The sequence below is a fragment of the Henckelia pumila genome, chromosome 2 (genome assembly GCF_033568475.1).
Source record: "Henckelia pumila isolate YLH828 chromosome 2, ASM3356847v2, whole genome shotgun sequence".
NCBI classification, from domain to species: Eukaryota; Viridiplantae; Streptophyta; class Magnoliopsida; order Lamiales; family Gesneriaceae; genus Henckelia; species Henckelia pumila.
This window is the reverse complement of record NC_133121.1, coordinates 75,474,795-75,490,147: the sequence shown is the minus strand read 5'-3', so window position 1 is coordinate 75,490,147 and position 15,353 is coordinate 75,474,795.

The following is a 15,353-nucleotide window of genomic DNA, read 5'->3' as shown; positions in this document are numbered from 1 at the left end:
CTGGAAAGAAACGTTGATAGAATTCAGTTTTAAAGACAGTCCAGGTGATAGTCTTACCTCGAAGTTCCAACGCTCGTTTTTTAGTAATCCACCAACTTTTGGCAACTTCATTGAGTTGATGTATTACCAGTCTGATACGACGATCATCTGAATAATCAAGCGAGTCAAAAAATTGTTCAATATCTTCTAGCCAATTCTCACAGTCAACTGAATTTTCTGTTCCTTTCAGTTTTGGCGGTTTGAACGACTGAAATTGTTTCAGCAATGTTTCCATCGGAGTAGCAGTAGCATCCATAGAATTAGCAGATGTACTACCCTGTGCATTCTGAGGCTCAGCAACTGGCGGTGGTACTGGTGCTGGTTCGGCCTAAGGAACAGCCAATGTCTGTCTCGTGACCGGTGCTTTACGAGGAGGCATATCTGATTGTCAAACAAATTAGTGCATAAACAATATCATATTCTGCAGTTTATTCCATCCTTCTCTGATAAGAATTCTCATGCATTCTCATGAGAATTCAGGTTCTGACTGAGGATAATCTGGAATACAATTGCATATATAGCATGCAGTAGCAATGAAAGCACATAATCATGCAATCACATAAGTCTTGCAATATAAAGCATGCTCGCAGATACTGCACATAATCAGATACAACATATAATCTCATTTAATATAAATCAATCAGACAGACGCAATCTACCCCGCTCATCAACTTCTATCTTAATCCAGAAACTTATGCTCTGATACCACCTGTTGTGGAAACCCGGGTTGCTAATCTTATTTTGGGTCAAAATATAAATCAACATCATATTTGCAAAGTAAATCAATTAATTAATAACCATACATTTTTTAAACAGATTACCTCGCGCACGCGCAATTCATTCTTCTTGCGACTACTCAATGACTCGCGCGCGCGCGAGATGGGACCTCGAGGAAATAAAATCTCAAACTAACACCAACTCACCCAATCGAGGTGAAGTCAAGTATTTTATTTCCTCTGACTTTGGTACAACTATAGTGAGTTTTTTGGCTCTGGAAGAAACTCTACATTCCGTGCCACTCAACTACAGCCCTCCAAACATCATATGCACTCTAGGCCTTTCAGCCCTCTATGCTTTTCAGGTTGGAGTTCAAGATGAATGCAACATATTTTGTATGCATTGAATGCTATAAAACACCTTGAACGCTTAATCAGATAAGCAAACAAACTAACAAAATCATCTAATCACATAAAGCACATAATCAAACAAGTATGTGATTGACAAGGAATGCTCGAAAAACAATAGCTATTTCGAGTGTTCTATCCCATATGGATTAACCGTCATTTATACCTTTCAATATCGAGTCTGAAAGTACTTCAAATCTGAAAATACATCAATGAATTCATATCAAAAGGCTGCTCAACTTTCAACTCAAACTTCAAAGGCAAAAGGCTTCAAACCTTCTTGAACTCTTTGCCGATTCAAGTCCAGAGTCCCGAATTCGAATAATTCAAAACAAGGCTGAAAATGAAGTGATAATAAGCTATCAAATCAACTAAGAACTCCATTTAGACTTGGCTACTTCAGTAGGCTTGAAAGTGTAGCCATTCCGAATTTGATGGCGTAACGGCTAAAAACCGGCAACCGAATCAATATCACAATCAATATATCAATCACTTCTCAACATAATTCTCAACATATCATCACACATAACTCGAAAATCAGCATGGTCAGAAATGAGAGGGTTCGACTTTTGCTTTCTAAAATCATATAAAATCTGAATAACAGTCTTTTTCCGAACCATCTGCGAATACGTAACCGGTACTAGCTCAAGCACATATATAATCAAAAATAATAACAACCCATCTTCAGCATAAAAATAAAGTACGAAAGAACTCAATAAAATTTGTACCAAAACGAAGACCTCAGAGCGGTGATTGCAGATATATATTTATCTTGAATTTCTGACGGTCGGATCACGTAAAATCGAAGCTTTAAAATCTTGAAAATGGCGTGAATATGAGAAATCTGATCCCTCTGCCTTTTTGTCGTGTAAGCTGATGGAATAAGGATCAAAATAGATATATATAAGCTATTTTACAGTTTAGTCCCTGAACTTTTGGCTATTTTCAATTCAGTCTCCGAAAAAGTGATTTAATTCAATTTCAATCCTTATTCATTTAAGAATATTAAAATTTAATTCTAAACTCTAAATATTATCAAATTAAATATTCTTGGATTAAAATTAAATAATCTCGGGCCTTACAATAAGAAAGATCAATAAACTAACGAGACTTGGTATCGGTCGATTACACTTTTGAAATTATTCATTCGATCATCGATTCCCTAAAAATAATTAATTCACTTTGAATATTCATCATTGAAAATCTAATTCCTGTTTCACCTTAATCTTAGTTAATTAGACACCAGCGTTCTAGATTAACCCTTACCAATAAATCAACCCAAATACCAACGATCTAGATTTAAACCTAAGGTAGCATTCATATGAGTGAAACTGATGAATCTAGACAACACATGCACCAGCGGATGTATTTAGCCTAGTCAATTGTTGTTCCTACGCTTTAACAAATTCAACAGCAGAAAATATTAATCATAGTTGCTTCAAAAATCATATCATTCAAACAATTACAGATTTGAATTATAATTTAGCAATAGATTGTATAGCAAAATCTTAAGGTGATCAATCCTAAAATCTCACATACAAGCTTGGCAATCAATCCAAAATAACTCTTAATACGCAATTTGAAATTAAACAATAGAAAACTAAATCTCACAAATAAAATAACTCAAGGGTTTGTCTTTCTCAACCAAGTACTAAAAAAGAATTAAATCTAAGAACAAGAAAGATAAAACCTAGCCGCCAAGAGAGTTCTTCAAGCTTTCTGCCGTCCAAAGATCTTCATAATGATTCCTAAGGCTCTAAAATTCGAGATATATACTTTAATTAAGGCTAGAGTTCTTAAAAATAAAAATTCCTAATTTACAAATTTTTTTCCGAACAACCCGTCTCGCTCGATCGGTTGAAGTCTGCGGATCGAGCGATAGTCTTTTTCCAATCCTACTGTTTTCACAATTCTTGGCACCACTAAATCGGTAAAGATTGACCGATCGAGCGGGCATCTTTTCTCTAGCAAAAATCATCCGCACACAACCTTGCGCAAACGCCCATTACATTATCCCCAACAGCGCTTGACTTGCACAGATTACATCTGTTGTTTTTGTGTTTGTAGGGAATTATGGAGATTTTATGGAAAAGAATAAGAAAGTGAGATTTAAGAGGAGAAAAGAAGAAGAAAATAGAAGAGCAGTAAAAAAAAAAAAGAAAGGAAAAGAAATAGAAAAGAAACGAGAGAATCAAGATGGGCTTCGTATTGGGCTTGGATTGTTAGTGCTTCTTTAAGCTCTAAAGAAGAGTAATTGAAGAGCAAACGCGCAGCTTTCTGTGAGAGTGAAGAACAGGAGTCAGAGCCTTCTGCGCGCCCGCGTGAGAATTCTGGAGCAGCCGCGCGTGATTAAAATTCTCGGTGTTTTAATTATTGCAGAAGGGAAAGTTTTTATTTTCTTGGGTTTTTGAGTGGGCTTTTTCATGAGATATAAAAGGGATTATTGAGCGTCAGATTTGGAGAATCAGCCACCACAACACTTACACATATCGGAGACAGAGATTTGATCGTGATTTTCTGGAAGAATCTGGAGCTTTAATTGAAAAACGAAGACGGAGATCGAGAGTCCGGACACGGCGTCGACGACGGATTTGTTTTCTACTTTTTATTTATTTCTGAATATGTCTGGATTTTTGAACATGATTTGTTTTATTCATAATTTTCTTATTAACTAATTTTTTAGAATCTAGAGGTCGGATGGAACCTGGTGTAGACGCTTTCATGAATTGTTGATTTTATTGAATTAAGTTTCTTCTATATTAATTGTCTTTTCAATTACTTGATCAATAATTAATTTGTAATATTTATTTGAAATTTGTCACTCGGGAGAGGAGATTTTGAATAGGACCATTAGAAAATACACTGTTAATTATTTATATAGCTCGGGAGAGTGTATAATTTTAACAGAGCTTTTAAAAAAAACATTGTTTTGAATTGATCATTGCAATTAGATTCTTATTAGGGATATTGGAATTGAATTATAGTTGATATATTTTATTCGGCACTCGGGAGATGGAATAATACACTTAAGTGTTCTTGGCTATTAATTGATTGAAATTCATGAAGATTAATTAATTAGGATTGATTGTTGTTGAAACCAGGTGAAATCTAAACTTCTAGACCATTTTTCTCTGATTGATTATTTCTGAAAGTTGTGTGTGTGCTATTAAAAACTCATTAATTATGTTTTTCTGCAAAATTCTCAACTATTGATTTCTAGATAAAGTTTAGACTATTTTAATTACAAGCACTGAATATTTTCATTTTACTCTCTGTGGGAACGATACTTGATTTTTCACTATATTAAAACTTGACACTCGTACGCTTGCGAGTATTTTTCACAACAAGTTTTTGGCACCGTTGCCGGGGAGTAAATTTTGATTAGTTTTTAGTCTTGTTACCAATTAGTCTAGATTTTAATTTAGAGTTTTTTATTTTATTTTTAAGTTACTAATTGATTTTTTCTTATTTTTATTTGCAGTTTATGCGACGATCTCAAAGTGCAAATCTTTACTGTTTGATCCGGAGATCGAGCGCACTGCACGTGCTTTGAGAAGAGAGAGAATAGAAGAAATCAATAACATGGCTGAAGAGAATGTGAATCAAGCTCCCCTCGTGCCTATCAGAGATCACTTCAGGCCGACGATCCAGGCTCACTATTCTGGAATCGCTCGAGTGACCATTAATGCCAACAATTTTGAACTGAAGCCGGCCTTGATCAACATGGTTCAATAGAACCAATTTAATGGGAGCGCCACTACTGATCCTTATCTACACCTGCGGACTTTCTTGGAAATAACTGATACGATAAAAATTAATGGTGTTCCTGAGGATATTATTCTTTTATGCTTGTTTTTTTTTTTCTCTCAGGGATCAAGCCAGACGTTGGCTCCAATCACTGCCACTAGGAAGCATTACTACATGGGAGGAGATGGCAGAAAAATTTTTTGCAAAATATTTTCCTCCTGCCAAATCCACACAACTGAAGATTAAAATCAACACCTTCAGGCAGATTGATACTGAACAGCTATACGAGGCGTGGGAAAGGTACAAATATTTGCTTAGACGTTGTCCTTACCATAAATTTGCAGTTTGGGAGCAAATTGAATTGTTCTACAATGGGTTGAATGCGCCTACAAGGATGAATGTGGATTCTGCGGCTGGAGGTACTATATTTGCAAAGGACCCTGTACAGGACTATGATATGCTAGAACATATGACAATCAATAGTTTTCAATGGCCATCTGAGCGTATGGGAGTAAAGAAGTCAGTTGGAGTGTATGCAGTGGATCCTCTCACATCTATCACTGCTCAATTATCTGCACTGACTACACAGGTAGCCGCGTTGAATAAAGTGAGTGTTGCAGAACAATCAGGTGTGCCGGGTGCAATGGACGAATCTCACTATCTTGAACAAGTGCAGTAAATAAACCAAAGAGGTTATGGAGGCTATCGAGGTAACCCTGTCCCTAATACTTATCACCCTAGTATGCGTAATCATGAAAATTTTTCTTATGCTAACAATAAAAATGTGTTGAATCCCCCTCTGGTATACAACACAATTAAGGGTGAGGGTAAGCCATCTTTGGAGAACGTTGTTAGTAATTTTGTGTAGGAATCTGGTAAGAGGATGGCGATGACTGAGACTCGCCTTGATAGTTTAGACACACATGTGGCCAACATGGGTCTTGTATTGCAATCCATGGAGACTAGCATTGGGCAGTTGGCAAACGCACTGAAGGATAATAACAGAGGCCAGTTCCCGAGCAACACAGAGGTAAATCCGAAGGAGCAGTGCAATGCTATCATGTTGAGGAGTGGAAAGCAAGTAGATAGAGAAGAAAGCCAGCCATCTGAAAGTACTGAAAAAGCTGTAGTTGAAAAGAAGGAAGACGAGAAGAAGGAGCCTGAACCTGAGCAAAACCCGATGTACAAGCCTCCACTTCCATATCCCCAAAGGTTCAAAAGGAAGACTCTTGATGAGCAGTTCTCCAAATTCTTGGCGATTTTTAAGAAGATTCATATTAACATCTTCTTTGCTGATGCCTTGGAACAAATGCCTAATTATGCAAAATTCATCAAAGAGGTGATTTCCAAGAAAAGGAGGCTGCGAGTGAACGAGGTAGTGAATTTGACTGAAGAATGCAGTGGGATGCTACAAAAAAGATGTCACAGAAGCTGAAAGATCCAGGGAGTTTTACTATTCCTTGTTCTATTGGTGGTTCTCATTTTACTACTACACTATGTGATTTAGGGGCCAGTATTAATTTAATGTCATTGTCTATTTATAGGGCCTTGGAGTTGGGAGAGATGAAATCAACCATGACTTCATTGTAGTTGGCGGATATGAGTATTACATACCCACTTGGAATTGTTGAAGATGTTATAGTCAAGGTGGATAAATTCATCTTCCCAGCGGATTTTGTGATCTTGGACATAGAAGCAGATCATGGTGCTCCACTAATATTTGGGAGACCATTTTTGGCTACGGTGGATGCCAAAATTGAAGTGAAGAAGGGTGAATTGTCAATGGGTGTGGAGTACGAACAAGTGATTTCCAATCTATTTACGAAAGCACCTAATCCACCCACAGAAGAATTGTGCTTTATTGAGCCGGTTGTGAAACTAGAGGGATGTCAAATAACCGATATTGAGGTTGAATCAAAGGAGAGAGCGCTAAATTCAACAAAGAAGGCCACGAAGAAAAAGAAAGCAGAATTTAAAAGGCGGTTTGTGGAATTTTTTGGCGAGTGAAAGAGAAGGAAAAGACTTAATAGCGGTGAAAGTCAGGCTGACGAATCTAAACCAAGCGCTTTTTGGGAGGCAACCCAAAATTTGTGTTATTTTATTTTTATTTCATTTTGATTTTTATTCAATTTATGCTTTAATTTTTTATTAGTTAATTTATTATTTTTGATTGCATTCTGTTGGGAATTTTGGAGGTCTAATTTTACAAAATTTTTGAATTTTTTAGGATTTTGGACTTCTGGCAGCAGTTTATGCGCGCTCACTCAACATTTGAGGGCGCCCGCTCAAGATTGCGAGTTGAAATCAGAAAGTAATGCGCGCTCGCTCGTAATTGGTTCCGCGCCCGTGTAGCTTCTTTGGCCCTTGAAATTCCAAGTGCGCAGGCATCTAGCGCAAATGCGCACCCCATCCGCACTTCCAATGCGCAAACGCGCACATCAATTGTGCAACTCTTGTGCAAACAACAATCCCCAAGTGCGCAGCTACCTCGCGCAAACGCGCAGCACCTCAGCCCCACTACCTTGAGCAAACGATTCCCCTTCTTGCCCTAACAAGCTTCCCATCTGCACAACTCCATGCGCAAATGCGCAATCTACAGCCCCAACTCTACGCTAACAAGCTCCTCATCTGCGCATCCTTAAGTGCAATCGCGCGACCTCACCTGAAAAAATTCATGCGCAATCAAACTCATCAGCACAGCCTCTTCATGCGCAAATAAATCCATCAGCTGCCTCCATGAGCAAACGCACACTCCATAGTACATCAACCCAAGCACACGTTGTAGCCTGCACCATTAAGCTCTCCATCCGTGCATCTCCAGCTTCTCTTCCATGCAGCTTCACCATTTAGCGCAAACAAGACACTCATCAGCGCACATCACCATGCACCAACCAACCTCCTACACCTTGCGCAAACCAGCTCTTATCTGTGCCTCCTTTGTGCAAACGCGCTCCCAGCTGCTCTTTCCCTGCGCAAACAACAACCATTAGCGCAACACTGAAGTGCTATCGCGCTCCTAGCTGCTACCCCTCCATGCGTGAACAATCCTGTTGAGTGGAAATTCCATGGATAACAGGCATCACAACAGCTCATTTCTATGCGCTAACGTGCATATGACCTACTCACTTCCATGAATCATTGAGCTCCTACGGGCACAACTGTAAGGCCATGAAATTAATTATTTCATGATTAGCTGGATTCCTTATATTATTATTAGAACTAAATTGAAGGGATTTAATTGAGCTGGGATTGAATTGCTTGTGTTTGGAGTTTCAGGGACTTGTTTGCAATTTTGGCTTCTTGGACAAGTCAACCATGAGTTATATTTTTGTGTATGTCACATCTCATCTCTCACATCTCCTTTCTCCTTCCCCCATCCTCACGCCTAGAACCGAGAGCTCCATCTTCTTCTTTCATGGAGGTTTTCAAGCTCTTGTAAACTATTTCCGCTCGATCCAACCGTTGGATTTTTGTTCCGAGCCCGGATTTGGAATCCCCATCGTGAGAGCTTCAAAGTACCATAAGTATTGCTCCGATCCCTCACGTTCTAAAATTTGGGTGTTGTTGGAATCGTATGATTTTTGGGTATATCGTTCTTGGGCTAGCATGTATCGTTGCTTTGAAGACGGTTTGGAAAAAGAAAGAAGTTTGGATTTATTATGAATTTTGAAGCACAAATTCAAAAATGGGGTTTGTGATTGTGGTTGGATTTGGTTGTTTTTGATGGATTGGAAGATGGTTTGAGTTGTGTTGATAATGATTATTGGTTTGTGATTTTTGGTTTAATCGTTTATAGTCGTTATGCCGTCGAAATCAAGTTTTGGATTATCGATTATATTATTTCGGTTTGTTTTCCGAGTTTGTTCGAGTTAATAGACTTATATCGAACCCGTATTCCATATTTTCATATTTTGGTTGAAAGATTTGGGTTTGGAACGAACTTGGGGGCTTTAAACCGATTCAAGAGTTAAAGAAGGTATAGTATTTTTTCTTATCAACTTGAAATTTGTTTGGAAAAGATTGTGAATCGAGTTTATCCTTTTTATTTTCAGGATTTGAATTTGAAGCCTCGAGTAAATTAAAAGACGACATCGAATTGAATGGGGATGAATACTCGAGTCAGATTGATTCTCGAGTCCCAAAAATCACATACTGCATGTTAATTGTTGGTGTGAACTTGATTGATTTACTTTGTTTGCACTTGCATTCATATTGAGCCGAATATTTGATTCGTTTTGAAATTAGACGATTTAGAGAGCTATATTGAAGTGGCCTTGGATTTCGAGTTTTTCCCAGTGCTAGAATACTTCTTATAGTTGCTCTGAAGTCTAGGGGTTTGAGTTGTGCGACATCCACCTCGAATGGGAGTGTCGGTGGGTTGTTTGTAATGACTTGACCCCGGGATCCCAATCGAGTACCGATTGATATTACGATTATCTAACTTGATAATCCCGAGTTCTAAAGTCATGCATACATCCACCCTTGTTTAGAATTATTGATGATTGATGCATTTCATTTTGAGATGTTTAAATGTTATTGTATGTCTGTCTCTTTTACTTAGAAATTATATTTCTAACCGGAGTTATCCGGCTGTTGCCTTGTTTTGTATGTGTGCATGGTAACAGGTGGGGCAGGACCAAGTCATAGATCGCATGGCTAGGTGGTCGAGTTGATAGACGTGAGGCCTTGGTGTTAGGAGTCGATTATGTTTTCGAACTCTTTTGTATTTTGAGTATTGTATAACTTGATTCGAATCATGCTAGAATTTCTTTTGTTCGAGACTTCAGGTTGAACTTAAGTGATTTAGGAAAACATGTGTTGACATTGATATTTTGATTTGGTTTGTATTATCCTCACCCCGAGTTGTGTATGAATTGGTTTGGATGTCGAAACGAGCTCGGAACCTTTTTTTTTCTGCTCAAACCCCTCTGTTAAGGTTGCCCGCGCGCGGGCGAGGCTTGACCTCGCGCGCGCGCGAGAAGCCTTGAGGGCTCGGGTTGTGTTGCCCGCGCGCGCGCGAGACCAGCACCTCGCGCGGGCGCGAGCCTCCTGCGAGGCCTCTGGCCGTGTATCCTGCGCCCGCGGGAGACGATGATCTCGCGCGGGCTCGAGGCTTTTATTTTTTAAAAAAAATTGACATGTTTTTCTTTGGCTTTATTTGTTTAAACCCGAGAATAGATTTTTAGAATCGAGGTCTCACATTAAGTAGTATCAGAGCGATAAGATTCTTGGAATTGAACTAGATGAGCGGGGTAGATCTAGTCCGCATGAATTGAATTCTCGCATGTGATTGATTTATTTAAATGATTAATTTAAATACGTGCGAGCATGCTTTATTGATTCTTGAATTAATTGAATTACATGATTTGTGATTTAATTTATAAAGCATTAATTACGTTTTATATAACTGTATTTGTGCTATCATCTGTTCTCGAATATCCTTGAGATTCATGAGTACTCAGAGCAGAGTTTTTGGACACCGAAGTTATGAGATTGAGATTGTGATTGAGATATTGTGTCCTAACCCTTTGATACCAGATGGCACCTCGACGATCCGTGCAAAAGAATCAACCACCCTTGGTTCCTCCTTCTAATGAGAATCCGCCGCCAGTAGTAACTCCTTCGAATGATCAGGGTAGTATGCGAGTAGATCAGATGGATGCTACCGCGACCCCTATGGAAACTCTATTGATGAGATTTCGGTCATTCCGACCGCTTACCTTGACAGGTACCAAGAAATCCGTCGATTGTGAAAGTTGGCTAGATGACATTGATCAACTCTTTGTTTCCGTCGACTATACCGATGACCACAGAATCAGGTTAGTCAGTCACCAGCTGTAGGGTGTTGCTAATAATTGGTGGACCACAACCAAGAGAGAAAATGGGAATCGAGGTACCGCTGTCACTTGGAGTTTGTTCAAGACTGAATTCTATAAGCGATTCTTCCCTGTTTTGTACCGAAAGGAAAAGGGTGCCGAATTTGCGAATTTGAAGCAAGGGAACTTGAGCATCGAGGATTATGTGAGCAAGTTTGACAGCTTCTTGAGGTTCGTGTAAGAGTGGGTGCCCAGTGAGCCAACTGTGTGGCTATGGGTTTTGTTGACTCTTTGTATAAACAATCTTTTGTTTAATATTATTTACACTTTTATGGCAATGACTTTATATTACTTCATATTGTTATATTGTGATATACTATTGTTGTTTTGATAAAGACCTTGAATATACTATAGTGTATGTAAGATGTGGTAGAACATGGAGATGTCTATCATGAAATACATCTTATAGTCACTGTATATTCTAAAACCGTTCCTAGTCGATTGAGCCGTCCGATAATAAGGATAAGGATCGCTCGAGTTTGAGACTAGCATTTGCGATGCGGAGTACCACGTTTCATTGGTAGGGAACATGGAGATGTTCGAAGCATGCAAATGGATATTCATAGGATGAATAGTCGAACTACCCTATCCGGACTTTCCAAGTGGTTATCACTTATCGAGTGGAAAAAGTCCGCGGTTTTGGTTGTACACCATTAGTCCTTACGACTTGAAACATCATGGAGACTCTATATGCTAGTACTGTGCTTTGACTCGTTTACCGACTCTGAGGGGGTCATCAGGTGTCGAGATTGGGTACAGTTACGACACATATAGGAGTCAATGCATTGTTGTCAAGGATTCACCACATACTTGCGAGTGTGGATATCCTATGCGATCTGAGGAGATATTAGTGTGACAAATCTCTGGCCAGAGTACTTGATGTGATTTAAGAAATGGTTTCTTAGTAGCACATGCGATGTCACTAATTTGATCTTCAAGATGCATTGCATAGTTATCGAATCTTGAGCGACTCTCGATATACCAATGGTTGTTGATTCGATCGGGATATATGGATGAAGGGACCGTACTGTACGCTAACCAAAATCTACTGGTTCTTGTAGGCACTATCAGTGATACCTAGGGAATCATGGGGCGATGTTGCTAGGCGCTTTACCATGATTCGTTGGGCAAGTCGGAAAGTGTTGTTCCGAGTCACAAGGAGTTGTGAGCCCACGGCTAGCTGTATCCCTGAACCATTGAGGGTCACACAGTGTAATGGAGTTTTAATCCCCGTTGAGATAGTTAAATTTAAAGAGTTAAATTTAATGAACTAAGGAGTTGGACTTCTTAAATAAGAGTAAGGGAGTAGGATTTCCTAAAATGACATAGGGATGGACATTTTTGGAAACCACTGAATTCGGATTCAGGAAAATTTATTTTGACTTTAAAACGTGCAGAAATGGTTTCTGTGCACATTGGTGAAATCGTTTCATCAATCGGAGTCACGATGAATTTTATATTAATTTCTGAACGAGTGGGCTTTGCTTGTCGGGCCCCAGCTTATGACTAATGGGCCCTAAGGTGTTAGTGGCCTGCATTATAAATAAGTTATTTCAGTACAGAAATTACACACAACAGGTCATAATTTTTGAGACAGGATTTTCGAAACCCTACCCCTCTCAAAACGTTTTCGGCCGACCCCTCCCCTCTGCCCGAGAAAATTCCGGTCTGTGATTTTGAATCGCAGTAAGGAATAACGAATCAAATTCGTGTATTCTCTTCGCAGAAAACTTCTGATAGATTTTCTAGTGCAATCTATCAGAGGGATTAAACCTCTGTTCGTGGACCTGATTGAAGGCGTTCATCGGCTCCAGGGAGAGACAACAAGAGCAGAATTGTTCTGTTGGTGTCCATTAATCTCGTTGCGAGATTTGAGGTAAAATTTATTTAATTGTTATCTAAATTTTACACACACGTAATTCAATCGATGAACGGTTGATACCCATACCATGGAAACGTTCCATGAAAAATTTTTAAACTTCCGCTGCACCGGGTATCAATCGTAATTGGTCTGGGAACTCGCCAGTTTTCCAACAGTGGTATCAGAGCCAGGTTGCTCAGATCAATCGATTGAATAATCAATTGTACAAAATTTTTGAGTCTCGGTTTATGAAACAAAATAAATATTTTTAATAAAAAAATTTTTTCGGGGCAAAACCCGGGCAGCGATTGGATCGCTGCCCGGTGGGGCAGCAATTGTTGCTGCCCCGGGCGGCGCACGGCGCCGCCCAAAGGGGGCGCACAGCGCCGCCCAAGGCGGCGACCGTCGCCGCCCAGGGCGGCGCACGGCGCCGCCCAGGGCAGCGCTCGGCGCTGCGCAGGGCGGCGCTCGGCGCTGCCCAGGGGCGGCGCTCGGCGCCGCCCAGCGCAGCGCTGGGCGCTGCGCAGGGCGGCGCTCGGCGCCGCCCAAGAGCGGCGCCAGGCGCTGCCCCCGGCCCGCGCCCCGGGTGCGGGCCAACCCGGGAGTGTCCCGGGTGGCCCGCGGGAAAAATTATATTTTTATTAATTTTAATATTTAAAATTTTATTTTTGGTCCGGTCAAAAATTGTTTTTGATTGGTTCACGAGATTTCGGATCGAATTGTTCGAGTCCGTAAATTTTAAAATTGATTTTGGATAAATTTGAATTTTTGGAAAATTTTAATATTTTATCCGTAAATTGAATTTTGAAATCAATTATTTTGGTACAATTGATGATAAGATATGATCTTATGATATATTAGATAAAATATGATTTTATTTGTAAAATTGGATTTTATAGATAAAATATGATTTTATTTGATATGGAGATAAAATATGATTTTATATGTGAAATGTGATTTTATATATAAAATATGATTTTATCTTGTTTAAATTTGAATTGCCACAGCATGTTATCCAATAAATTAATTTTGAATTAAATGTTATTGGATAAGGATGATCGATTGCCATGACCAATTTTGTAGGTGTATGTTAGGAATTTACATTTTGTCTTTATTGTTGTTGGTTTTATTAATGGGCCTGGTTTATGGCCCGATATGAATGTCATATGTAATAAAAGTGGGCTTGGTTTATAGCCCGTTCCCACCCCCTAAAAATGTATCCCCTACTTGTCATTGTTATTTAATTGTAAATACATTAGATTTAGTGGGAGATCAAGATTTGAAGATGGTGGGCCCAGCAGACAATGAAGACTGAAGAAATGTAAATTGGAAGCATATGTAATAGGATTGCATTTGCATACTGCATATTACCTAGGATTGGACTAAGACCCGTGATTGGCAACCACGGGTCAATTAGAAATGGAATCGATCATCCTATATAATATGTGATATTATGATTGTATGCATGTTTAGACATAAATTGCGTGAATCCGGCAATGCATGCAATAAATTAAAAATGATGAGACAAATATTTTTATAAATAAAATCCCTCATTTTAAATATGATTTAAAATTTATATCAAGATAAATAAAGGAAATTTAAATATTGTTTAAATGTTCCTACCTTCCATCAACGGTCAATGTATGTGATGCTACCCGCGGATACGGTCCGGCTCATATTATTGGGGGGGCCCGTCCGTCGGAAAGCTGTACATTGGATCGACAAATGTTGTAAGTTGGGTGGAACTCCCATGGGATCGGCTCATATTATTGGGGGATCCACATGGCGACCGTCCATCACAACTTAATATTGATGGGTCATCTTGACATGTCACTTTAAACGGCGTCATATTATTGGGCCCTTATTGGACATGAGGTAAACACATGGGGGTTGCTTTGGAAGCAATTGGGCTCTACCTTTTGAGAATTATGGTTGGCTGATATTATTCGGGACCATAAGTTTGTCAATTGGACTCCATGTTCTCACTAAGGAAAAAGTTTCCCGTTTTCACTAGAGGGTGGTGAAATCGTTAAAATAGTGGGAGTGAGATTCATAAAATTAAATTCGCCTATTTTATGTCTTAGTAAATTGTTAAACAATCATTGATATATGTCTGTTTTTCCTTTTCAGTATTTCATACAATGAATTCGCGAAATCCTTTATTCTCGATCCTCGAACAAAACAAGCTGACTGGCGCCAACTATACGGAATGGTTCCGGAAGTTGAAGATTGTCTTAACTTCGGAGAAAATGCTCTACGTGTTAGAGAAAGCACCTCCGAAGGAAGCACCAGCTGACATAAGTCCGGAGGAATTGGCCAAACTTGATGCATGGTGCGACCATGACATCAAGACCAAATGCTATATGCAAGCCTCGATGTCTGATGAACTCCAGAGGCGATTTGAGGACACGGTGAATGCTGCTGACATTCACACGCAACTCAAGGAACTTTTTGGGGCTCAGTCGAGGGCTGAAAGGTTCTCTACTGTTAAGGAGTTGATGACGTGCCGCATGCGTGAAGGGACTTCGGTCCGTGATCATGGGGTACGAGTGATTTGGCTCATACAGAAGTTAGCGACCCTTGATTTGGTGTTGGAGCATGAACTCAATGTGGACTTGCTGCTTCTATCTCTTCCTTCTTCATTTGATGGATTCGTGATAAATTTTAATATGAACAAGATAGAGGCCACCCTTGAAGAGATGGTCA